Raw genomic sequence first — 27359 nt, forward strand, 5'->3', positions numbered from 1 at the left:
GCCAAATTTCATCAAAGTCGATCTATTCAATGTAGATTTATCATTGTAAATACATACCTATTTACTTATGTTCGAATTTATTTTTCCCTCTAGAATATTTCATTAATAAAATTGTGTTTTTGGGTTAGTGGTGGTCATGAAAAACGAAGATTTGAAAAAACCCTGACGTGCAAAATTTGACAGGATTATTATACTTTTTCCTGTATTTTGTAGTTATACAGTATAAGTGTATGCCTAATCCGGGAGGTCCCGGGTTCGAATACCGGTCAGGCATGGCATTTTCACACACGCTTCAAATCATTCATCTCATCTCCTCTGAAGCAATAACCTAATGGTGGACCCAGAGGTTAAACAAAAAAAAAGTTAAACAAAAAAAGTGTATAAACCGGGAAAATCAAAATGAAAAGAAATTATTAAAAAAAGTATATATTTTTTATTATGCTTTTCCACAGGTAAAGACTAGGCATACGCCAAAAGTAAATGCTCAGTGTACTTAGTGCAGCTTCACGTTCAAATGCCTCTAAATTCATAGTGTTGCCAACCGCAAATGGTCTACCATCAATGGCAGTTTTGAAGAGCAACTAGGTAACTATAAAACTATGTTTCTTCATATGTTTATCTAAATGAAAAGCTTTTTGCAGAAAATTATATTATTAATTATTTTCAGGACATAAATAAAATATTATAAAAATTAAACTATATCTTATACACGTTTTAATCATATTAAAACAAAGATAAATTTAAAATATTTATTTTATTATCTGATGTTATGATTATTTACATTTTGTTGAGTCATCTGAAAAAGGTAAAAGTTTTCACTCTAGCAGTTTTACTATTTAGTTTATCACAATATTTTATTACGTATTGTAAAATTTTATTGAATTCTAATCGTCACACGTCACTAACATTCTGTAATATCTACGTTGCTATTTTACTTCATTCGATAACATTGATATAACATTTTATGATATTTTAAACTTCATAAAAAATATAAAACTTAATCGTAAAAATATCAGTAGGAACTTCTACTGATAGCAGTTGTCGATAAAACAATTATTTCTTCACAGTTTTCTGTGTATTAAACAAATATTTGAACCTTATATAATTGAATTTATATATATATATATATAAAATAATAACTAAACTCTATTCTTTGGTTAGACCAAAATAAAAAAAAACTAAATACGTTAGAAAATTATCCAAATTATTGAAAATTTTCTAATACAATTCATTGTATTAAAAACCAAAAAATAAAAAAAATAAAAACAACAAAAGCAGAAAACCTTGATTTTTTGGTTTGTCTTTATAAAGTCCTACATCTTGGACGAAACGTCGAGGTTTTCTGCTTTTGTTTTGATGTTCAACTAGTATACCGATCTCGTCTTTTCCAGACCTCGTAGATGTTAAATTTTTTAATTATTTCGATTGTTTATTTTAAATTACGTTAAACAAATTAGTTTGAAAGAAAAATTGTTACTTTTAATTATTATTTAAAAGAAATTATGTTTAAAGAAAAATAATTAATCCATTTAATTCATTATTATATTTCTGTCACCGTAATAACTGAAACAATTTGTGGAGTTTTCCACAACTTGTGATCTGTGTACTTTATTTACCATAATTCTGCCTTTTGTTTTTCGAACCCGGGACCCAGGGGTCCCGGGTTCGAATCCCAGTCAGGCACGGCATTTTTACACACGCTACAAATCATTCATCTCATCCTCTGAAGTAATGCTTAACTGTGGACACGGAGGTTAAACAAAAAAAAAAAAAGTTTTTTTTTTCAGATTTTTATAAAGCCTGAATAACTTAATTTATCAGTATTTTTCTTAAAACATTGAGGATAACGAGTAATGCTGGGGTACAGAGGGCGGAGCCCCCCTGGCCAGACGAGATGGCTAACGAAGTGTGTTCTGCAGCCCTGGGTTCGGTTTCGTGATCCTTTGGAAGGTCCGTGGTCAAGGGAGGGTCCGGGGGCCCTGTCTCAGCCTCGGGACTCGCGTGGGTCGATCTGAACTCCGAGAGTCCAGGGACAGAGCCTTGATCATCTAGGTAAATATACATTTATTGTTAAAAAGAATAATTTTATATAGAACTAGAGTGTTTATTACATCATTATGAAAAATTGAAATCTAAATATCTTCAATCGTCTAGCACTAACGGAAACAAATATATTTCGCTCTCAAAAATAAATAAAAGCATTTAAAATAAATGTACTTAAATAACTACAATTAAAATATGCACTCAACTACCAAACGAAATGAAATTGTTGGAAAGTAAAAACCAGAGTATAAAAAAGACAGTTAAAAATTGGATATCACAATATTTAGCTAATTAATAAATACCGTTTTTAGTTATGCAGTTATTCATTTATTTATAGAACTAACAGACCCGCCAATCCTTTGCTATTGCTAGATTTGAGTATATATATATATGAAATATATATATAAATTAAATGAACACAATTGAAAGTTTGATAAAACATTAAAAAATGAACATTAAGGAACTGCACAAAATTTAATCTTTCGCTTTTATCATTTTTCCCTTTCTCCCTTTTCCTCTTTTCCATTTTCCTTTTCCCACGTTCATGTTTATCATATTCCCTTTCCCCATTTTCCCCCTTCCAATTTCCCCCGTTCCGGCTCCTTTCCATTTTCTTCTCCCATTTGTATTTTCTTTCCCCTTTCCCAGTTTATTTTTCTCCATTCCCCTTTCCATTTCCTTTTCCCATTTTTCCCTTTCTCCCTTTTCCCCTGCGCGTAAATCGGTCCAGTAGTTTTTTAGTCTATAGTGGACACACATATCGGAAACATTGAAATGAAATCGTAAGATATTTAGTATAGCGTGTGTTGTTTTTATGAGCAACAGATAGCGCTGTTTTTCAAAAAAAGCATGTTTTTACCTGTCACAGATATGACATCTTAGGTATATAAATAGTAGGTATATAAAAACACGCGCGTATTGGAATGCAACGATGTGTCAAAATTTCAAAGCAATTTCGGAAATTTAAGTTTTTGAACAAACGAACATTTACATTTTTATTTATATAATTTATAATTTTTATTTAATTTGTGTCCTATGTACAGGTAATTAATTTACTTCTTTAGGATTATTTTTACATACAATTTTTAATGTGTTTATATATATATATATGTGTGTGTGTGTGTATTGGAAGGAAGGTTTTTATTTAAAAATTACGGTTTACAATAAATCTTACAGTTGTTTTTCGGTAGGATTAATGACATTTATAAACGTTTTCAATCTTCTTTGTACTGGTTTGATCTATTCTACGTCAATCAATCTTCATAACTATATGATTTCTGAACAAAATTCTTTTCAAGTATGAAAATATAGTCTTGAAAGTACAGGCAGATCATAAACTCTAACGTTTGAGGGTTAACTGATACTAAACAGTAACTTCTAAAAAAGGCATAACAATTATTAATCCCGTACCGAAATTATTAATAAATATGAGGAAAGAGGTGGTTTCCGTTGCCTTTTTTTCATTTAGTTAAATACACTGTTGTATAACAGTGAACAGGAATGTTAAACCTGTAAAAATTCATGTAATAATAATCAGTCGTGTAAATGACACTTTAATTCCATTAAGCAGATGAACTCACTACGTAGTGAACATCATTACTTTGAGAGGAAACATTATTATTTTGAATCTTATCGTTGCTTTAAATACTTCACAGTTATTAGGAAATTGTTTGACAAAAATATATTTATACACACTATCTCTACATAGATGAGGGAGAAATATCTTTTAATTAAAGTGTTGGTATTTGTTTACTCTTTTATTTAATGAAACAGTGACCATCAAGAGATAAATATAAATGAAGAAAAAGAGAACGTCTCTCACCCTCTTTCTATAACAAACACACACACACACACACACATACACTTTCTGTGTGAGGAATGAACGAGAAATCTTAGTTTACTTATAAACTCGTCTTATGTTACATAAGATATATATATATATATATATATATATATATATATATATATATATATATATATATATATATCATGAAGAAGTCATGAAAAATAAAAATTAATTATCATAAAGAAATAAATGTAAATGAAGAAAAAAAGAAAGATATGTTCTTTCTCTCGAACGTCTCTCACTGTCTTTTTGTAACACACACACACACTTTCTCTGTGAGGAATAGATATATATATATTTATAAATAAGTGTAGTGAATTAGTAGAAAAAAATACCGTAATAGGTGGAGAGAAAGAGAAAGTAACCCGTTCAAGGTCAGTAGGAACTGGCGGGAGAGCGAGTGAGTTAGTGTCAGTGCGAAAGAGATGAACATAATGTGTGTGCAATGATGTGGAAGTATACCTACGACGAATATCTGCTACAATATCAAATACCATTAATAACGAATCGGCTAATTAATTACGATATATTAAGGAGTTTTGCGGTCGGCAGGACAAATGGTAGCACTCAATTATAAATTGAATCAAAGTGGAGGCCCTTATCGTTGTTGTCATTTTGTAAAGATTAATGGTGCAGTGGCATGTACTTTGCCAGTAAGTTTCCACACACAGTAGTATGGTTCTAGTCTAGACGGTAGACTTTACTAATATATCCTAGTTTCCTATATATATATGTATTCTATAGCATATATTACCAATGTTTTACAACAGTACTATTATTACTATTACATAGTTTATAGTAACAAAACTATTTTAATAAAATGAATTAAATTACCGATTTTTTTTGTAAAAGTTTTTTATATAGAAGCATCAAAAATTGCGCATTTCTGTGTTTATTACTAACAATAGATACCGGATGAGATATTTACGTTCGAACTTGCAGCATCATAACGAACCACGCTTCTAACTTGCCCCGCTTAAATCTTTTCGACCTTAAATTGAACGTAACTCATAAACGATTCAACCAGATTTCATTAAACTTTCACATGCATAACTTCAAATAGACTACTACATCATATATAAATTTCAATGAAATTTATTTAGTAGTTTTTGAGATTTTCGAGCCACAAAAGTTTATACATAGACCTATAAGTATATTAGCAAATTCTAATTTAAGTAAACGGTTTATTCGTGCTATTCATACCCAGAATGTAAAGAAAATTTATTTTTACTACCTTCCCACCATGCGAACGAAAGTAATTCTGTACTTTTCTTTGAAAATTCGATAAAAGTTAATCCCAATGCATTAGTAGCGTTCCTTAAATACAAAATTTAATTTGTAAATGGGAATAATTAATATTCCATGTAGAAATTGATATTAAAAAGGATTTGAGGTTTTTAATAAAAATATATTCGTGTATAAACTGATATACTGTAAAAAATAAATAAATATGGTAATAATATATTTAAATTTCAAAATATTTGAAGAAGGTAATTTTTCAATAATCGTATACAAAGTGTTTCTAAACTGGTGGGCTGGCTATACTTTTTCGAATTCTACTTGTGAAACTAAACAAAAAATATCCTTAGGAAAAATGTAGATTTCTCTTTCGTTCTCCCACAGTCCACCATTTTGTTATTTTTATATAAAAATTTATATCTCAAGTTCGGATAGACGAATTAATATTTAGTAAGCGTCTTGGTAATAAAGTTTTAAACTTATAAAAAAAATCAGGAATTCAATACTTACACAAATTATAAAATGGTGGTCATGTTAATTTTTCAATCCGTTATATCTCTGTAAATATTGTTTTTATCCAAATTGATGTTACTTACTAAAATATTAAGGATTTAATTTTGAACAAAATGATATTGTATTTTTTTAAATTGGTATTCTAGTAAAATCTATGTTTCTTAAATTTATTCCACACCTCTAAAAAATTTTAATATATCTAAATATATCCTAACAGAGATAGAACAATTGCTAACACGTACAGTAACCAAACAGCAACAGTAACAATTGAAGAACATAAGAAAGAAGCCGTAATAAGAAAGGGAGTCTGACAAGGATGTTCCCTATCACCGTTACTTTTTAATATTTACATGGGACTAGCAGTTAATGATGTTAAAGAATAATTTAGATTCGGAGTAACAGTACAAGGTGAAAAGATAAAGATGCTACGATTTGCTGATGATATAGTAATTCTAGCCGAGAGTAAAAAGGATTTAGAAGAAAAAATGAACGGCATAGATGAAGTCCTACGCAAGAACTATCGCATGAAAATAAACAAGAACAAAACAAAAGTAATGAAATGTAGTAGAAATAACAAAGATGGACCACTGAATGTGAAAATAGGAGAAAAGATTATGGAGGTTTAAGAATTTTGTTATTTGGGAAGTAGAATTACTAAAGATGGACGAAGCAGGAGCAATATAAAATGCCGAATAGCACAAGCGAAACGAGCCTTCAGTAAGAAATATAATTTGTTTACATCAAAAATTAATTTAAATGTCAGGAAAAGATTTTTGAAAGTGTATGTTTGGAGTGTCGCTTTATATGGAAGTCAGAAACTTGGACGATCGGAGTATCTGAGAAGAAAAGATTAGAAGCTTTTGAAATGCGGTGCTATAGGAGAATGTTAAAAATCAGATAGGTGGATAAAGTGATAAATGAAGAGGTATTGCGGCAAATAGATGAAGAAAGAAGCATTTGGAAAAATATAGGTAAAAGAAGAGACAGACTTATAGGCCACATACTAAGGCATCTTGGAATAGTCACTTTAAGGAAGGACAGGTAGAAGGGAAAAATTGTGTAGGCAGGCCACGTTTGGAATATGTAAAACAAATTGTTAGGGATGTAGGATGTAGAGGGTATACTGAAATGAAACGACTAGCACTAGATAGGGAATCTTGGAGAGCTGCATCAAACCAGTCAAATGACTGAAGATAAAAAAAAAATATATCCTACCCTTAAAAAAATCTGTTTTTTAAAAAAAAAATTAAATGAGTTACAATTTAACTTTTATTAATAGCCGACAAAGTCATCTAATATTTTACATGTTTTATTTACTTCCTTGTACAAAGTAAGTTGTGGAAGTATTTTGATCGCTAAAAATTTCAGTTTTCAGTTTTCAACGGAAATATCCATTTTGACAAACCCTTAATTCATTTTTAGTTTCGTTGTGACGTCTGTACGAAATTTCAGTTTTCAACGGAAATTTCCATTTTGACCAACCCTTATTCATTCGTACGTACGTACTCGTACGTCTGTACGTACGAGTACATACGTACGATTGTATCTTGCATAACTCAAAAACGATTAGCCGAAGAATGTTGAAATTATGGATTTAGGACTGTTGTAACATCTAGTTGTGCATATCCCCCTTTTAATTGCAATCGACTGGACCAAAAGTGTCCAAAAAAAGCCCAAAATACAGAAAAACTGGATTTTGGTATTTTTCTTAACTGCAGTAATAAGTCCTCATTGAGAGCTTTTCAACGATGTATCATAAGTGGTACATTTTCATTGGTTACAGAGTTATAACCAAATAAAATTTTAATTACTGAAATAGTTAGATCTTACAATTGAAAAGGCACATCGATTCGAATTCAACTTCATTTCGTTTTTTTTAAACTTATTTTTTTTTTATTTAAATATATTGATTTATAACTTCTGTTTGTAAAGAAATTTATACAATAAATCATAATTCAATAATAACAATAAAAAAAGATTACGAAATAATACCCAAAGTTATTAATGAAATAAAATTTTATGTACTTTTCCTTTAAAAAGAAATATGTGTATGTAATCTAATAGGCGTACAAGGAAGTCATATGGGGTCCACATCAGATTTTATTTTTAATAGGCAATAAAAGGAAAATAATTTAATTAATTTTACGATATATTTCGTCTCGTTTACCATCTTTTTATTTATTTATTTTTTATTCCTTTTTTTTAATTTTTTTAGTAAAGTGGAAAATCAGTTGATGATTTTTAAAAAAATTAATTATTTCGAAATAATTGATTATTTGTTTTAATAAATTGTAATATTATTTGTTGTTATTACTATTTCACTCATCTGTTATGTACAATTACAAAGATGTTAAAAAAATTATTGAATAATATTATTTATTTAAACTGAATTGTTTTTAAGAGTTATCTTTTTTTCTTTTTTTGTTGTACGTTCCACAAAAAAATCTCTGTTTTTATTTATTGATTGGTTTAACTTTTCGTTACATATTATTATTTAAATCATCGTCGTTTGAATTTTCTTTGTTTGAAATGAATGACCATTTATTTTAGTTAAGTTTATAATATGAAACATCGTTTTGCCTGTTTTTTTCCTGATATACTTTTCTCTACATGAATAATTTTAACCAGTTTTTCAACTTTTACATATAATTCCTTTTTTTTTTTTGATTATTTACAACTTATTCGTCTATAGAATTTTCAAAAATTTATTTCTCTTTAAAAAAATTTCTTGAAATATACACTTGTTACGGTGTGTGTAAGGTTGAGCGGACGCGCAAGCGGTATCGCTCGTAGACGTAAAGTATTTTAATAACACTTACACATTATACAGGTAAACTTTATTATAGCCAACAATGAGAAGTGAATGACCAAACAACAATTGTTATTGCTACCTTTAATGGATCGGCCTGTTGGTCTAGGGGTATGATTCTCGCTTCGGGTGCGAGAGGTCCCGGGTTCAATTCCCGGACAGGCCCGAGCTTTTTTTTATTTGATAAAAAATACACATTTTACTTTTATTTTCATAAAAATTTTTCTATTGTATTTAGTGATTTTATTTTTATATTTAAAGAAAAATAATAATATTTTTCTTAATCGTTCCGGTTGTTTAAATATTTTAATTATTTTTTTTTGTTAAAAAAATAATAATTCTTATGAAAGTTTATTTCTTAAGATTTTTTTAATCCCTACTCCAACAATTGTTATTACCACCTTTAACGAATCGGCCTGTTGGTCTAGGGGTATGATTCTCGCTTCGGGTGCGAGAGGTCCCGGGTTCAATTCCCGGACAGGCCCGAGTTTTTTTTTAATTGATAAAAAATACACATTTTACTACATTTTCATAAAAAATTTGCCATTGTATTTAGTGATTTTATTTTTATATTTAAAAATAAATGATATTTATTTAATCATTCCGGATGTTGAAATATTTAAATATATGAATTATTTTTTTTTGTTAAAAAAATAATAACTCTTAAGAAAGAAATAATTTATTTCTTAAGATTTTTAATAAATACTTTAATAAATACAGAAATTAACCCCGCACGATTGAATTTTCTTTTTTAATTTTCCGGCAAATATACTTATAATAGTATTATAATTAAAAGTCATGACAAAAATGCGTATCAAGTACAGGATATTGAAATTCTTTACATTTTAGTGTTCTACTAGTTCATCTAGACCAAAAAATGGATCTTTTTTGGGAATTCCCTTCCACCATTAAAAAAACACTTAATTTTTTAACCAATGGGCCAAAAAACGATTTTTTTTAATATCCAATAAGAATTAGGTGGGAATATGCATGTTTCAAAATAGCAGGAAATATTGGTATTAACAATATTTTAAATATTAAAAATATAAGCATTATTGCTAACAATTGTAATAAATATAATCAACTAAACTTAACCTACGCTCGCTTCGATCTCTATCCTTGACTAATTAACAGTCATGTTTGATTATTTAAATGATTAATATTGCGGTATTGAGTTTCCCGTCACGCGGTTTTTTCTGATTCCCGGATTATGCACACAACTTAATTTAAAATATTTATCATTTTATTTAAATATAATATTTTTTGTTTATTTAATTCAATGATTTTAAGTAAAGTGAGCCCGCTTACCTATTTCATTCGTGCGGATCTGGCAGTACTAGCGGCCACTTTAAATATTATTCATTTATTTAATTCTACCGCTCACCTGTGACGCTGACCTGTGTCACAATATAGCAGATGACTACACAGCTGTACATCAGTGCTGCACTAGTTCTCCTTGCGGTAATAGGGTGTACTATCAACGCACTACAACCACTTAGCCACTAGTTTATTTATAGCATTTTTTGGGGTGGCGGTGCAATTTTGCAAAAAAAAACTCTGCGGATATTATTATTTTTTAATTCTTAACAAATGTGCCTAAGAAAAATATAAGCTTAAAAAGACGAAATCTCGAGATACTCAGGGTGACGTTGTTCTAAAGCCTCACCCACTTCATATTTTAATTCGAAAATTGAATGTCCAAAATATAGAAGTAATCTGACCAAGTTTGGTCAAAATCGGCCCAGTAGTTGTGGAGTTATAAGATGGTTTACAGGACGGCACCGAATATACGTACATACCAACATCCCGAAAATTTCAATCCGGTGTTTTTGTATTTTGGGATACTTAGATGTTAAAACATCAAGATCCGTTGAAAACCGTATTTGTCCAAATTGGATCGATTACAATACTTTTCCTTCAAAACCTACAGCTCTGCTATAACAATACACGGGAAAATATAATTTTTGATATTTTATATATCGTGTATAGGACTACCGAAAAATGTCTTCAATTTTCTAAAATTAATCACAGAAAACTTGTCTAAAAATGTCTTTTTCAACATTTTTTACGTTCTTTTGTTAACCTTGTTGGAGGGAGGTGTTACATTTAGAGGAAAATTTACTTTAGCAAATTTGTAAGCTTAACCTATTAACAATATTTTTAGAATTTTTTTTTTAAATCTATTCCGCATCTCTAAAAAGTTTATATATTCTGTTTAGTTTTTTGTTTTTTTCATTACTTTCATAAAACTTAGACTTTATTTTTAAATAATTCTTTTTTGAAATTTGTTTATATTTACATATAAATATTTACATATATATATATATATATATATATATATATTACCAGTCAGTTTACTAAATTTCATAATCTCTTCCTTAATAAATCTGGCATGGGATATTCAATCTTTAACTTCAGAATGGTTACGCTAATTTCGTAATGACTTACACCTCATACAACATCAGCTATGCCCATATATTTTTGGTGATAGTAATTGACATACATTCATAACGGTTTTACTGAATACATTCAATATACGTAATGTATATGTTAAATCATCGGTATATTATTTTACTCGATTAATCGATTGAATCGTATAATTTTTTCTGATATTTCCAGACATTTAATGTATCTTTCATTATTTGGAACCCGAAGACAGCTGCATCTCCTGTTCATTAATTAACATATCTGTAGCTGGTTACATCCATGGATCATTGTGCTCGGACGTGTTGTTAATTAGAATCGGACAAAACGTAGGCGAGAGTTATGATATCGAGAATTTAACCGTATTGTCTGTACCTCGAACTATCGGACCTTACAGGAATTAAAGGTGTATTAAGTACATAAAAGTTCATCTCTTATATAAAACAGAATGTCCTGACTTATTCACTGACTCATAATCAACGTACAACCAAAACTATTATAGAGATAGAGACTCGAAATTTTCAGGGTACCTTGTTATCTTAAAGTAGGCGTGCACTAAAAAAGGATTTTGTGAAATTTTGATTTTAAGTGGTTCAAATCGATAAAAAACTAAATTTCTGTTAGCGCTGTTTGTTGGACGTAAAAGCAACATACGATATATTAAATATTTTATGATTCCATTGCAGTGTTTCCGCTATAGAATTTACGCGCGATTTACGCGAACCGATTTACTGAACCGATTTACGCGCGGGGAAGAAGGGAGAAAGGAAAAATCAAAAAGGGAATGGGAAAATAGGGGAAAGAAAAAAATGGGAAAAGGAAATGGAAAGGGAAAAGAGGAAGGGGTAAGGGAAATTGGGGGGGATGAAGGGAAAGAGAAACGGGAGACAAAAAGGGAAACGGGAAGGGAGAGCGAAGCGAGCCATGATCCTCTGATCGTGACGGGAAGCGCAAGTAACTATAGAGCACGGGCGAAGCCGCGATGGGGATGCTAGATTTGGGATTGTAATTAATTTTTTGTTTATCTTTATTGGACTTTTATACGGAACTATTTTAATTCATTCATAAAATGGATTGGTCTAACAAATATTGTTCAATTTTCTTATCTTCCATTTTTTTGTTTTCCTTTATTTTAGTTCTGGGCAACAATTAATTGTTTATCGTATATTTCATCAGTATTTTTCATAAAAATTTTTATTTACTGTTTTATCAGGATTTAATTATTTAATTGAAGTCTAAATATAATATTGTTGATTAAATATTTTTTATTTATAAAAAAAAAAGTTTGCTACTAAAAAAAGCATTGAGAGTGAAGCGGGCATCTATATTGCGGGCAAAGAACTAGCGACGGGGTACGCTAGTTCTTTTATGCAGGAGTTAAAAAATTTATCAAAAAGTATTTTACAATTTTTTTTTTTTAATTTACATTTTTCACTCTTAAGTGTAAATTAATTTATTTGCTTGCAACTTATAGCTAGTTGATTGTGAATATTGCAATTTTATTCAATGTCATTGTTTGTTTTATCTTTTTTTTCTCTTTTTTTAAAGATAAATAAATATTTCTAATAACTTATTTTTCAATGATTTTTAGAAATTTTAATTTCTATGTTTGTTCTTAATAACAAATCATAACAATGAATTAAAAAGAAATTATGTCGTTAAAAATAAATAGTTGTTTATTCCTAAACATAAGCTCAATATAAAAATATAATCATAAAATAATTGGAAAACACCAATAATTTTAGGAAAATCATAAAATTAGATTTAGAACATTTTAACAGATCCACCACTTTGATGAGTAAAAACGCTTTCATCGATTAGTCGTTTTTTTTTTTTTGTTACAAAAAGGAAATTAGTAGATTCTAGCTGTTGAAAAATTCATTGATATTTTATTTGAAAAAAATTCGCAAAAAAAATTTAGTGGTTACTATAAATTGGTACTATTTTTTAACGAAGAAATTTCTCTATAATGAATTATATTTTTTCTATCCGCCTCGATGCTTCGTAATATAGAAGTTCTTATAAACGTATATACATTTAAATATTATGAAAATTATAATATTTAAGTCGTTGTGTAAGTTTCTTTTCTTTTCTTTCTGAGTACAATGCATAATAACACAAGAAATTCTTTTCGAAAAACTGATGTAAAATACAAAAAAAAAGTGTCGATGTATGGCGCTTGGGATAGCAAAGATTTAAGTTAGAAGTTTAACTTTCAAAAAAACTTTTACTTGAATTCTATTTCATCCCCTTAGGATATTTATCCAACTTACTTTTGTAAAACAGTTTTCAGTTAAAGTATCAAGAAGTTGTCTCTTGACTATAAGAAAAAAAGAAAAGAAAAAAAAATTATAATATAAAATAATATATAAAATCTTTTTTTTTTAATTTGCATATTATTTTAAATTATATATTTTATTCAACCTACTGTATTGTTAATGTTAATTTTTCCCTTATGTGGAGTATTTAAAACCAAATTTCTATTATATTTTATCTTTTAATTTCATTTATCAAAATTTCCTTTTACAATATCCTTTTAATTAAAAATTTGACTTTCTTCAATGGAAAAATTCTTAATAAAAAAATATTTCAATACTGGATATATATATATATATATATATATATATATATATATATATATATATTTATTGTACTATAACAAGGCTGCCAGTAATACGCAGATTTCCAATCCTTATTGCACAAAACTTTATTTCAGTAGCAGATGATTTTGTCATGATGCGTATTTAATAGAGATTTGACTTGAAACCGCCTGCTTAATTAGTATATATGTAATTGACGTGTACACGATGCCTGGTTGTACAGATAGTCCCCCACGGCAGGATACGGCCGACCCATACCAAATTGGCCTTATCAAACTATGGCGTGTATCTGACACAATTAAATTTAATTGTTAACCTCCCTTCCCTTTATCAAAAGGGTTTTATTACTTTCCTAACTTTTCAATAGTTTAGAATTTTCTGAGAAAAAATATTAGTAACACTTAAATACAAGCTTAAAGATTAGTGGTGGAAATGTATTTCCATCAGTTATCTTGGATAAAATCTATAGAAATAATATATAAATAAAAGAATATAAATTATTTTTATTTAAACTACTAAAGGAAGTGAAAACATGTAAAAAAATTGTTTGGACTGCGTAATACTGCAATCCATTTTAATAAATACAATGAAACCGGTTTAACTTCTTATATCTGCCGGTCTATCTGTTTATCTGCCGATTACAAATAAAGTAAGTAAGTTTGCGAATAAATTAAGTCATTTTTTTACAATATTAGTCTATTTTATCTAATAAACCTTATATTTATTTAAAAAGCTATTAATGATTAAAATATTTTAATGGCTGCCATTTCGGAGTTTTCAAAGATAGAATTTTCAAACTTCTTTATTTTGTAGAATATATTATGAACCGAAATAAGAAATAAAATATCCTGATATCGTTCTGCATTAACGGTGTACTCGAAAAAAATAGGACCGATTATTTTCTTCCGCGATATCGGGCACCACACGCCCAACTTCTGTGGGTGTAATTGTTTTTCGTGATAACCGTGGGGATTTTCAGCGCTCCAAATTCTACTGTTTTGGCTGTTTACGTAGCCATCCGAATGAAACCGTGCTTCATCTGTGAAAAATAATGAATCTATAACATTAATTCCCTCGCGCAGAAATCGACGGAACCGTTGACAATATTGTAGCCGTTTTTCTTTGTCGGGCTCAAGAAGTCGATGAACCGTTTGAATGCGATAAGGTCGTAATTGTAATCGTTTGGTCGCCCGATAAACGGTTAATTTAGACAAATTAATTTCAGCAGACAAACGTCTGATCGATTTATTTGGCGAGGCGAGTAATCGGTCTTTGATTTCAGGGACTGTATCTGTATTCAATGCTGACGCAGATCTTTTGTGTTCCTTGTTATTAACAGAACCGGTCTCTCTAAATTTTGGGACTAACCTTAATACTGATGTTTTGTTAGGAGCTGGTTTATTTCGGTACTTATGGCGAAACACCATCTTATCTCTAGCAATACACTGAACGTTATGATTGGATTGTTGTTACTATCGGTAGTGTTCTACTGGGCCGCCGCGATGTTCAGACGTTGGACGAGTCCATTTCAGTAACGAGTAGAGGAGTAAGCTTGACTTTTGAAATTTCATGGATGAGTGATTGATAGGTTGCGTTTTATATGGGACACTCTGTATATGCTGGGTGATATTTAAGTCTGGAAATAGCTTTATACTGCATATCTGAACGATATTTGGTGGCAGAAAAAGTCGGGTTGTACATAGTTGAACAAAATCTGCATTATAGTGATTTTTTAATTTTTGTCCACCATCTTCATATTGGATCAAACTTATTTTTTTAAAATAGGAAGGTGGACATATGTCACATGATTTTAATTTAAAAATTTATAAGAAAACACAATTTTGAAACGAGTTTTTCTGTTAATGCATTCTTTATCGAGTTATAAACATTCAAATTTGCAATGACGGAAAATTCGTGTTAAAGTTAAAACGAGGTAAAATACGGTACATAAACAATTTTATTACATTTTACATTCACAATACATACATTAGCGAACTTTAAACAGTGCTAATATTGATAATTATAAATAATAACTAATAATTAACAACTCAACATCAGATTAAACGACTATATCAACTGATATTATTTTCTAAATAAAAATTAACTTCCAGCGTTAATATAATCTGATATTTTTTACTTATCGTAAATGAAACAAATCAGCTGGAAATACTTACTTAAAAAAATCTATTACAAATTTAGTTGAGTAAATCAGCTGTTAATTTACAACAATGCAGTTCGTATTACGTTAAAACAATGCAACTTATTTACTCTCGTTTCACCTTTTTACTTCAAGCGACTAAAAATTAAGTTTTTGGACTATGTTTGTAAATTTTTCTGTTCGTTTCATTAATGGGGTCAAAAAAAGGTCATTCCATTTAAAAAAAAACTTCATTATCCTTGGAATAACGGTCAAGATGAAGTTCAAGGTCTAATTTAAGGTCACCATTAGATGTGTTCCCCTCCAATTAGAGCAACGTTTGTTTAGATAATTTTTTTTTTATTCTGCGTAGTTTACGAGAAAATCAACTGGGGTGATTAAAATGAAACACTACACAAACACACACACACAGAGAGAGAGAGAGAGAGAGAGAGAGACACACACACACATATATATATGTATAATAAGACATATTTTTCTTTATTTTGTGTTTCTATAAAATCTACATTTTTACCGTATAAACACCTAAAAAGTTATATCGGGATTAAAACTTGAATCTGTTAGGATAAAGATTAGAATGGTTACCACTCATCATGTAAAATGGAGAAATTTTATTCATATCATATCAAATAAAATAAATATCTGATTAGTTGTAGATAACGTTGTAGTGTTGGTAGTTCTCTGCTTTTTTTGGCTTTATAATTTCGAACATAAGTTTGAAGCTTGTTCTTGGGATGTGGAAAAGGAATTTTACAGCGTGTATGAAATGGCTATACATAAACGGGATTCGAACCCGGACTGAGTTGCTGCCATTCCATCACCGGAGATCGGCAAATTTAATCCAAATGTTCCGGTTTCGATTTACAATCAGCCATGCCATTAAATGTATCATTCTTCAGTAATTATTTGGTTAACCTGTTGTCGTTATACAAATAAATACGTAATAAAAATTACATTAAAAAAATATTAAAAAATGGTTTAATAATTTTTTTATTATTTTTTTTAAGGACAACGTTTTGGAAATCGGTGCCAAATTAATGGTTACTAAGTTGCAAGATATTGTTTTAATTTTTAGCCAACTTTTAAAAACTTGCTTTATACTTTTTAGTCGTACTTAAATCAAATTATTATCGTATATTGCGTGAGTATAATTAATAGGTTAATTTGGATTTCTAAAAATAAGCTCATTTGTAATTTATTTATAAAATATCAAACAAATTTTGAACCGCCAGGAGCTGTGTGAATGGTACGGAGCCTAGTGAATCGTCAGGAGTTGCTCAACATTTTCCCGCCAAAAATCATCTCTCTCTCTCTCTCTCTCTCTCTCTCTGTGTGTGTGTGTGTGTGTGTGTGTGTGTGTGTATATATATACAACATTTCGTTATCACTTATATATATATATATATACTTATATATATATTATATAATATTATATTATATTAATATTATAATATTATATATTATATATTATTATATATAATATTATATTAATATTATATATATAGTATATATATTATATACTTATATATATAAGTATAGTATATATACTATACTATATATATATATATATAAAGTGATGACGAAATGTCAAATTCAAAATTACAAAAACTCCTGTACCAAGTTTTGTCATTTTTTGTATATTAAACGGCTATCGGATTTGTCATCTGCGACTCCAAAAACCCCGCATAGCCGTTCTGCAGATATTTTGCAATTTTTTACACCCGCACCCTTAATTTTCATCCTTAATTTACTCCCATTCGGGAACGTTGCAAAAGTAATGGTTGAATATTGTATTGTCACCCGACTATAGTAACTGTGCAAAATTTCATCATCATGCAATGTCAGGAAGTATGTTAAATTAAAGATCCAAGATTTCAGGACAAAATGGAGAAAAAAAAATTGTGAGTTAATGAAAAATAGGTAACAAGTAAATTAAAGGAATATTTGAAAAAGTATTATTTAATTCGTATTTTTTTTTTTTTTTGTTATACTTTAAATCTTACTCTTTATAATGTATAAAGAGATATGTTTTTGTGGCTATTGGACATTTATACAGATGATACAGTTTTATTTCGATCGTGATGACATTTATCACATTTTCAAACAAAGGAAAGTTGTTATATACATTTCATTTTGAAAAACTTTCTCCCACTCCTCCTTCTCATTTGTTCACCGTGTCTCTACCAACCTCTGATTTTTTCGATTACGTTTACAAAATAATATAAGAAAATAAAGTGTTACTATGGAAATTGTGCATTATTGAAAAAGTTATTTTCGAATAGTAGGACGAAGTGGAAAAAAATATTGGGAAGATAATTACGTTGGAAATAGGGCATTCGAAAATTAATAATTTTGAAACTTTTGATTTCATACCCTTCAAACCTATCGAAATGCCACCGAAGAACAGAAAGAATATTGGTCAAATATCTTCAAAAGCCAAAAAAAAAGCCATCCGTGCATCGTTCACCAACGAAAAGAATTGTTGCCCATCATAATAGAAGCCACGATCATCACAGGGAATGCCACGGGTTTGTCCCTCCGTTGATACCCAGTAATACAAATACGACTTTAGAGTTTTGACTGCAGTTTCAGATCCGGTTTCCAATCGTAATGAGTATCAACTAGCCACACGGGCAATCATTTTATATCGCAAGCATTAACTTGGAACGTCCGAGTTCTTAACACGATCAATTATATGTAGTTTGCTTAAGAGTCTCACGTTAAATAATTTATTTGTCTGAGCCCTGGACGGACAAACGATAAACCTAATGTGTCGTCAAGCTTTACAGTAATAGCTTTGAGATAAATAAAACTGTTGCTGGTATGCTATCTACTAACCTCGTCCCTATCATTTTCTTCTTATATATCCACAAGAAATAAAAATATTTAAAGATGCTTCCTTAATATTCTTTGCGCAAAGCCAGGCCAATGTCGGGAAACCGAGCTAGTTTTCTTTTATTTTAAAGTTTTATATAATTTATTTATTTTTAATATTGATAGATCTACAAAAATAAACGATGTCTGTTTGAAAAAAGGTAACAATTATTAGAATTGCAAACAGCAAATAACAAGAAATCTGCATCAGGCTAATTTAAAAAAAAACAAAAAAAAACAGAAAAATGACATAAGATACTGTTACAAATTGTGAGTTAAAACAATTTGAAATTTTACATTTTTACTCTTTGTTTTTTACAAATTTTTGGGTGGAAATTGGTAGTGAAATAAAAAACATTTATAAATCATTTCAACAGACAACGTAATTTTTCGGTTAAGAATCCTGTTTGTGCGTGCGTAAAAAACAACATACAGGTCGGATTAAAAACTTTTCCCCTCATTTTATACAGGTTACAAACTAATTAGCTTTGAACAAAGCTTTACCGGAAACAGTATTTATTACCGACGTGAAAAGTTGGATTAATTTGGATAAATGGAAATACTTCTACTACATTATCATTACAGTTTGTTAGAATTTTGATCGGTAGGTTTGGTGAGGGTAGGCTGATAATTACTTGGGTTGGAGTTACGGTTTAGTTATGTTTAAAGGTGGGTTTGAATGTGCGGTAAAATTCATCGTTGAAATATGGGAAATTTAACTTTAAGCGTAATATTGAGTACAATGGAGTATAAATTACTTAGTTTTGTAGTTAGATTAACAACACTGTATTTTATACATGACATGTTTTTGAGCAACAGTAAATTTGGCTACCCGTATGCAAATAATGAGTATTAAGAATGAATTATAAAATTTCAGCTTTAGATAAAATTAAATTTTTGAAGATTTTTAAATCTACAATTAGAAAAGCTTATCATAAGTTTTAAGTATTCTGACAGTATACTGTTATAAGTCGACGTTTATTGATTTATAATTCCAAGACAATTTGCTCTATCATTTTTGAGTAACGATGGCAAACATGAGTACAATTTTGACATCACAAAGAGAAAGTTTTTTTATTTTTTTAACGTGTTTAAGTACAATTAAGTAGATTTCATAAAAAGCTACCTATTGTAATGGATACCATGAAACTTCCGGAAAATTTCGACATGGGCGTATTACATCCCCCAGATCCAAAATCCACCGTCAGTTCAAAAGTTTATTTAACATTTAACATTTATATATCACTTTCTTGTGCACACAATACCTGCCGTAATTTTTCACCAATCACATTCAATTTGATACATAAAATATAACGATAGAAAATCGAGCTCGTTATTGTGCAAAATCGGACTTTGGGAGTAGAAATGGGGTGGCTTTTTCGAAAAAAACAAAATATCGCTATAACTTTCTTATTAGATAAAATATAGATTTAGTTTAAAGTTATTATTATTCTTTGAATAAGAGCCTAAAACCTATCTCAGTAAAGTCTTTTGATATCACCAACCATTGGCTCAGCGGGTGGTAAAAATGGGGTTTCGAAGACAAAATAAATCATACCTCCCTTAATAGGCACAATGTCGAATCGGTTTAAAACGGTCATTAGTTCTCTAAACATTACCTAAAACTTTTGTTTAAAACAATTTTTGATATGACTAACCCTTACGACAAGGCATGACCAAAATATTGCTGGAATTATAAGATGCAGCTTGTTTGCTAAACATGTGTAACTTATTTCACATGCAAGCATTGTCGTATTAAATAAATTTGAAGTTTTTTTTTTAACTTTAAGGTGGAAATCTTTTTTATCTCCTACTTAGCACTGGTGAAACCTAACTCCGCGTTCTGTCGTATCGAAAGGGATATTTTTATACGAAAACTTAATACCAAAAAAATTAAATTTTGAGTTAAATGCAATTTTAATTCGGAGAATATCATTGTTAGTGCTTTAAGAATATATTTAAAACTAGAAGTCCCGGCAATGCTTCGCTATTGCTAGATTTGAGTATATATGTAGATTAAATGAACACAATTGAAAGTTTGATAAAAAAATGAACAATATAGAACTTCACAAAATTTAACCTTTCACTATATTTTGTTTTCTCTATTTACCTTTTCCCTTTTTCTCTTCTTCAATTTGCCCTATTTCCCTTTTTTCCGCCCATAAATCAGTCCAGTAGTTTTTTTAGTCTATAGCGGACACACATATAATTTTTCTAAATATCTCAACCCCAGCGTCATCTAGCGGCCATTTTTTGCAAATTATTTTTTCTTCACGTAACTAATATATATTCTGACTGTAAGCCAAATCGGACCATAAATGGAATTTATGGTCCAAACATTCATTTTTATACATATAGATAGAGTATTTGCATATTTATAAAAAAATGTTTTTCTTTACAATAAGTCAATTGGAAGATAGAAACTTATGAATGTATACTTTTTGTAACTATATGTATCTACAGAACCGTGGAATGATTCTATTTTCCCGGAAAATTTAGCTGGAATAGCTATATTAAAGGGGAAAATAGTAATAAAAAAACAAATTAAAATAGGATATAGGTTTTTTTTTGTTAATTTCTACATTTAAGGATCCAACTACCTCACTTAGACCAAAAAAAAAAAAACATATTTTATGTACATATTCATATTTTTATATATCTAAGGATCTATCTTTATATATCTAAGGATTGACCGAATTCTCTCTTCAAATATGGCTGAAATATTTCTTCTATATGTGGGACATTGATCATATTACTTTTTTTTCAAAATTAGTTCAGGAAATGAAAGATATCGCGAGAACCATTTTCGATTTCCGAGTCATTTTAGAGAAAACTTTTATAAAACAAATTGTTACCTGTAATGCGTATGTATATATATATATATACATATAATACAAAAAAAAAAATTTTAATCTACCCTCACCTTTTTAAGTTGAAATATATATTTTTTATACTTTTGCTGCATCATCTCCCTTCGGTTTTAGTAATTTAAAAAAATATTTGTAAGTTTATACTTCAGGTCCAGGGTTCAAATTCTAGTCAGGCATGGCACGCCTGACTAGAACACGCTACATTTTCATCCATCTCATCCTCTGAAGCAATAGCATTCCTCTGAAGCAAGTTAGGTGATCCCTCCGGGATCACCGTTAGGTGATCCCGGAGGTTAAACAAAAAAAGTTTATACTTCATGTATACAGCTATCAAGAAGCGTCTACATTTTTTTAAAAACTACAATACCGGACCTAAAATTTAGAAAAAACTTTTTAAAAATATTTTTTTTCTTATATTTGTCTTTACTGGAGAAGATGTTATAATCTATAAAAAAATTTTACTTAAGAAAATTTGTTAAGCTTAACTTATATATGAATATTTTTAGAAAAAAATCTTTCTTAAAATTTATTCCCCATATCTAAAAATATATATATTCTGTTTTCTTGCTTTTTGGATATATCTCTTATTATTTTTATTAGTAAATTTTTTAATATTTTTCTTCATCACTTTTAACGAATTATTAAAATTAAAGTAGCTTTGGCAAATGTATTTTATTTCAGATCCAAAATGAGAAGCACTTTTTTTCATTGCTTTCATTGAAGTTATCAAATTACACTTGACTGGCGTTTTTTTTACGATGCTGATGTTATTAAATTTATTTCGGTCACTGGAGTGGCAGTGATTGAATATTAAATTTCCAAAAAGCAGAAATGCCGTATGATTAATAAATAATATTCAATATTAAAATTGTTTAAACTTCTTCGACTAGGATCTGTAATAAAAATGCTTTAAAAGAAATTTTTTTAAATATTTATATTACAGCAAAAAATAAATCCTATTTCATTTAATTATCTATAATATATCTCGATGTATGTAACAAATTTTAAGTTTAATATGCAATAAAATTGTGTTTTAAGATGATATTTAAATTAAATCATAATAAACTTTTTTCGAATTTTTGCTTAAAAATCAAAACGTCATCAGTTTTTAAATTTAAAATTATAATAATAAAATAACTAAACATGAGAAAGGAAATAAAAGGTAGCTTGTTTTATGAAACCTTTTCATAATTTTCCCTTGAGTAATGTCGCTTATGTACCAGTTAAAAAAAAAAATAAAAAAATAATGCATCACAGCTATTAAGTTCATTTAGCAAATTTCATTTATTAAACCCTGCTATTACTAATAATTTTCTTTTTTAGTTCCTTGTACGAAGAAAAGGAAGTATTGTGATTGCGACAAATTACGATTTTCAGATTTCAACAGAAATATCCATTTTGACCATCCCTGAATCCATTTTGACTAGTTTCGGGGTGACGTCTGTACGTACGTATGTATCTCGCGTAACTCAAAAACGATTAGCTGTAGAATTTTGAAATTTTAGATTTAGGACTGTTGTAACTTCTAGTTGTGCACCTCCCCTTTTGATTGCAATAGACGGGACCAAAAGTGTCAAAAAAATCCAAAATCCAAAAACATTTGAATTTTTGACGTTTTCTTAACTGCAGTAATAAGTCCTCATTGAGAGCTTTCAACGATATGTAATAAAAGGTACTTATTTTTATTAGTTCCAGAGTTATAGCCAAATGAAATTTTAATTAATGAAATATTTGGATTTTTCAAGGGGACGGCACATCGGTTCGAATCAGACATCATCTCCTTTTTTTTATATTCTCTTTTTTAATTTAAACATATTGATTTATTAATAATTATTAACCTCTGATTGCAAAAAATTTTACGATAAACAATAAAAAAAAAAAAAAAATGAAAAAATATCAGAAGTTATTAATGAAATAAAATTTTATGTACTTCTCATTTTAAGAAAATGTGTATGTAATTTAATAGGTGTACAAGGAAGTTACGTGGTGACCACATAAGATTTTATTTATTTTTTTTTCAACGAAATTATTGTACGCTAAACCTAAAAATGATTTTTTTTTTTAAATTGTTGTGTTTACATTAATTTTCTAAAAATTTTTAGATAAAGTTTTTAAATCTGTTTATTTAATTTTTATGTCAAAAACCATTATAATCCGTCAGATTTACCCTTAATTTAAGTTCTAAGAATTTCAGTATGATTTCATTTTACCCTTAGTGAAGAAATTAGAATGAAATTTTTTCGCAATCTGTAACTCGAAAACGAAGCGTTTTTAACGTTTATTTTTTATTTTTACTTTCTGAAATTTTTTGTTTCTTCGTCTTTTTTTTTTGTCTTCAGTCATTTGACTGGTTTGTTGCAGCTCTCGAAGATTCCCTATCTAGTGCTAGTCGTTTCATTTCAGTATACCCTCTACATCCTACATCCCTAACAATTTGTTTTACATATTCCAAACGTGGCCTGCCTACACAATTTTTTCCTTGTACCTGTCCTTCCAATATTAAAGTGACTATTCCAGGATGCCTTAGTATGTGGCCTATAAGTCTGTCTCTTCTTTTAACTATATTTTTCTAAATGCTTCTTTCTTCATCTATTTGCCGCAATACATCTTCATTCACCCACTATATTTCCTTCCTTGCCTTTTCCAATGCTTGCATTCCAATATCCACTATTATTAAAATTTCATCTCCTTTTACGTGTTTAATTGCTTCATCAATCTCTTCGTATACACACTCTACCTCATCATCATCATGGGCGTTTGTAGGCATATACGTTAACAATCGTTGTAGGTTTAGGTTTTGATTTTATCCTTATTACAATGATTCTATCGCTATGCGTTTTGAAATACTCTACTCTCTTCCCTATCTTCTTGTTCATTATGAAACCTACTCCTGCCTGCCCATTATTTGAAGCTGAGTTAATTATTCTAAATTCACCTGACCAAAAGTCGCCTTCCTCTTCCCACCTTCTTCTCTGTCTAAACACCGAATATATTGTTGCATGTTCGCGGCACGATCAGGATAATGAGAGATTAAAAATTTAGAAAGTTTATATAATTACTGTTTATTGGTTTAAAAACATAATTAAAACAAGACAATTCAATATTAATGACAATCAACAGGAAGCAATAATATTATGTTAGTAACAAACAAATAAACATAAATCTCAATAATAATAATAATAATAATAATAATAATAATAATAAACAGAGATTATGTACTAAACAGAATTTAAAGTACTCGTCAGGATTTATTCCAGATAGATAAATAAAAAACCAGAATTCAGACCCGTTAAAAAAGATACCGCTAGTCTTATTACTTTGATTACTAGTCTTGTATTCACAAACAATATTAAACTAGATAAGACAAGTATAAAGTTCTTTCACTGGTAAAAACGAGTATATTTGCTGTTCAGAAATAAAACTACTTAACAGTTTATGAATGAAATTTAGAATGAATTTAGATTTTTTAAAGGTTTACCCCGTAGTTTTTATACTTATATCTTCTTTATCTGCCGGACCAGACCCAACTCGAAGCATGAGGAAAGATCGACGGAGTCCGTTCGTTCTCACGCATTCCAAACCATGGTCCGGTAATTCTTCTCACGGTACAAACATATTTTTACTGGGTGTCAGAAGGCAGTATTAAAAAAGAAAATTGTTACGCGGACCTGTTATCTTTACTTAAAGTTTTCTTTTTGTCTCGTTCTGGATTTCTCCCATTATTAAATTTTCTACTGCTTTCATAATAATTGGTAGGAATCCGTTACTCAGACCCATTATATCGGCCCTGTTACAATATATATATATATATAAGTAGATACATGGAAAGGGTTTAAAAATCTTAAGTTACAAAAAAAAGGTCATAATAAAATAACACAAATTTCATGAGTTTAAATTAACCAGGAGTAATTTTTTTTAAGTGAATTTTATTTATTTTTTTCAATTTTAAAAACAGCTCTATTTTAATTTTTTTTAAATATATAGTACGATCTGAAATAAATAGAAAAAATATAAAAAGAAATTTTTTTTTTAATTTTTGGACAAAAATTATATTTTTTAAAAGTTTACAAAACTCAAACTTTAATTTTTTTTTTTAATAAATTTTTATTTCAGAAGCTTTGAATCTTGTGGGAATATGGAAATGGAATCTTGTAGAGTATGAAAAATGCTGTGCCTAACCGGGATTTGAACCCGGGACACCGGTTGTATGGCTTAGACGCAAATTTTTCATTCATTGTACAATTATTCAAATCAAGGACAATATTTTCCTTATTTATTGTGTATAAACTACAAAGATTTAATAATTTTATATAAAAAATAGTAGAATTTAAAGTACGGAAAAAGAAACAAACAAAACAATTATGCATTCTCAAGAATAACAAAAATGTCCACTAAATGATGTTTTTCGTTAGCTTCTTTACAGAGGATAATACGCGTATAATGTTAAAGGCGGTTTATGAAGCCCTTTAAATAATTAGTGATATTCAATCCTTTAAGTGACACCAAAAGGATTCGCTTTTTAATGTACATCATTACGCTTATTCAAAGCAAATCTTATTAATACTACAAGTAGTTCATTATCAATGCCATCATAATATCCGAAGACATGGTTTAACATTACAAGTTAATAATAACTTTCTGTTTTGAAATAATAAATAATGACATTTCAACTTTACATTAGACATTACATCACTGAATTTATTGGAGATTCATTAGAGACGTAGATTTATTTACAATAACTTATTTTTAGTTTTTTTTTTTTCAGTGTATATGAAAAGAACTCAAAAAACTAAGATAATAATAATAATAATAATTTTTTTCCCATTCATAGATCACCTACATTCTAATAATTTTGTGTAGAAAACATATTTGTATAACCTTTAACCTTTTTTTGATGTTCAGTTCAAGTCACGGCCTATTTGATAATAAAAAATAAGTTCTAAAAAAGGGAATATCATCTTTTATGTAAGTAGACTTCATAGGGAAAAATGCTGGGGGGAAATGAAAAGCTATGAAAAGAAGGTGTTATAGTTACTACTATAACATTTTGGGTGGGGTTGAATCATTCTGTTCCTTGTCAGATATTACGAAAAGGTATGCACATAATAAAAGTATACAAAACACCCACACAAATTTTTAACACAAAGAAAAATTTCTTGTATGTGTTTGAATGAAGTAAAGAGTATGATTTTTATGTAAGCTTTATATATTCTTAAATAGATACATAAGGTTCAAAGCACGCGCGTGCGAATTTGGTTACGATTTTCTTTCGCTTTTTTTCCTGCAACGTTTTAGTAATATTACGTTGGATATTACAGTTCATAACGTTTTATCTACGACATGAGAAAACATCTTTTCAGTAATAATATCTTAAATGGAAGTTTTCTCACTATTTAGTATTATACGTTATATAAGCAATTTTCAGTGATATGATTTCATTCTATATTTATTGAAGGGAACAAATTTTATGTGAAAATAATTTTCTCTTCAAGATGACAGTTGAATGTTTTAACTTAAATAACTTTTAAAAAAATGTTAGTTTCAAAAATTTCTATTATTTTTTAATATTTTTCGTTTTATATTAGAATGTTTAAGTAAGAAAGATCAGATTTTTTGCATTTCCTTAAATTTTAAAATTTTAAATAATTCAGTTTTAGTTAAATTCTGAATAATAATTTCATTAAGAGAAAGAATTAAGACAAACAAATTGTGTTGAATTACTAATAAAATAAGCGCGTAAAATAAAGCGTTGCAAATTTTAGAATCAGTTCTATAAAACCTGTTCTTTATAAAACAAATATTCTTTGTATAAGAAAAAAGAATGAACTTTGACATTTGCATTAAAAAGTCTAGATCTCTTATATAACTAAACTTGACCTTTTATTTTTTATTTTTAAATATATGACAAAAATATAGTTGTAATATTTATTTAAAAATATAATATTTTAGTTTTTAAATACTTTGTTCAATTTTTTGAAATTTT

At 28.7% G+C, this 27359-nt stretch overlaps 1 protein-coding gene, 1 long non-coding RNA gene and 2 other non-coding genes across 5 annotated transcripts in view; 3 read left to right on the forward strand and 1 right to left on the reverse strand.

Moving 5' to 3' along the window:
* The window catches only part of LOC142332315 (protein O-mannosyl-transferase TMTC1-like), a 507352-nt gene that overhangs the window by 327007 nt on the left and 152986 nt on the right, over window positions 1-27359 (reverse strand). The window lies entirely within an intron of this gene.
* Window positions 1-27359, forward strand: part of LOC142332316 (uncharacterized) — a 673176-nt gene that overhangs the window by 176158 nt on the left and 469659 nt on the right. The window contains exon 6 of one of the 2 annotated variants that reach the window (XR_012758251.1): window positions 453-585. The exons of the other annotated variant lie outside the window; for it this stretch is intronic. This is a non-coding gene — a long non-coding RNA (uncharacterized LOC142332316). The remainder of the gene's footprint in view (window positions 1-452; window positions 586-27359) is intronic. 2 annotated transcript variants of the gene reach the window in all.
* TRNAP-CGG (transfer RNA proline (anticodon CGG)) lies at window positions 8545-8616 on the forward strand. Its single transcript has one exon. It is a non-coding gene; the product is annotated as a tRNA-Pro (tRNA).
* On the forward strand, window positions 8864-8935 carry TRNAP-CGG (transfer RNA proline (anticodon CGG)). The gene has a single exon. It is a non-coding gene; the product is annotated as a tRNA-Pro (tRNA).

Source organism: Lycorma delicatula, chromosome 11 (genome assembly GCF_047948215.1).
Source record: "Lycorma delicatula isolate Av1 chromosome 11, ASM4794821v1, whole genome shotgun sequence".
In the NCBI taxonomy this organism is placed as follows: Eukaryota; Metazoa; Arthropoda; class Insecta; order Hemiptera; family Fulgoridae; genus Lycorma; species Lycorma delicatula.